The following is a 1249-nucleotide window of genomic DNA, read 5'->3' as shown; positions in this document are numbered from 1 at the left end:
CAATATTGGTTAATTAATAGATACAGTCTGGACGCGGATACACGATAATAAGCACGTTTCAAACTCATAAAAATCGATCTAAGTATCAAGGGATGTTTTCTCTCGTCGACAACAGGAAGTTAGTAAAACACTTTGGGTTTGAATCGTTTTTGAGTTTAAAATGTGCATATTGTAACGTATCATCTATAAAAAAAATATGCTTGGTGTAACTTCGCTGCAGCGAAGGATGCTTCCCAGCGTCAGTATTTGTTTGATCTTGTTCTCGAGCACGAGGAAAAGTATTCGACGTGAGTGAATATTCTGCCAAAATATTCTGCCATTTTCCGCGTTAATGGTGGAATATTTTTGCGCGTGCGGTGAGTGCATAAGTATTGTGTGTTTTTAGAATGCATAATTCCGACAAGTCTCCAATGAAACGACAAAAGCCTGAGGAGGAGGAAGAGGAGGACGTCCTCCTTGCCGACGACGTCCTCGGCGTGGAGAATGTTCCCGACGAGCCTCCAACGAAGCGACAAAAGACTGGGGAAGAAGAAGAGGACATCCTCCTTGCCGAGAACGTTCTCGGCGAGGAGAATGTTCTCGACGAAGAGAACATCGTCCTGGGCGAGGAGGAGGAGGAGGATGAGGATGACATCCTCATTATCGATGGGGATGAGGATAGTGGCGAAGATGACGAGGTCGTCAATGTGGATGGCGACCTCGTCAATTTTGGAAACATAAGCGCCGAGGAGTGCATTGAGTATATGATGGACCTCCTCCACATAGAAAACGAGGAAGAATTATTTACCTTCCTCGAAGAGGGGGTGGAGGAGGAGGAGGAATAGGAGGAAGACAATGAAGAGGAGGAGGAGGAGGAGAAGGAGGAGGATGACGACGACGAGGAGAAGAATGAAGAGGAGAAGAAGGTGGAGGATGAAGAAGAGAGAGAGGAGAAGGAGGTAAATAAAAAAAACCTTTACTACAATTTTTTTCTAAAAAATATCAGCGCTTCTTGGTTTTCTTTGTCCGCGTTACTGCATAATACTATAACGCATTTTGTTTGGAGGGGTACAGGGTGGAGGTGGTAAAAAATACCGAATGCATCGTAAAACGATACATTTATGACCCATCAATCAGAGTCCTATTTTTTATAAACAATGATGATTTGGGTCCTAGGTAAACAGCGACACCGGCGACCCTGGGACCTTCCCCGCGCCCCGTTCCCCGCTCGCCCAGTGACGTCATATCCCCACCTCCGAAGAATCCCCGC

This window comes from Mycetomoellerius zeteki, unplaced genomic scaffold, assembly GCF_001594055.1.
Source record: "Mycetomoellerius zeteki isolate Tzet28-1 unplaced genomic scaffold, Tzet1.0 scaffold539, whole genome shotgun sequence".
NCBI classification, from domain to species: Eukaryota; Metazoa; Arthropoda; class Insecta; order Hymenoptera; family Formicidae; genus Mycetomoellerius; species Mycetomoellerius zeteki.
The sequence above is the reverse complement of the archived record's forward strand: the minus strand, read 5'-3'. Positions refer to the sequence as shown.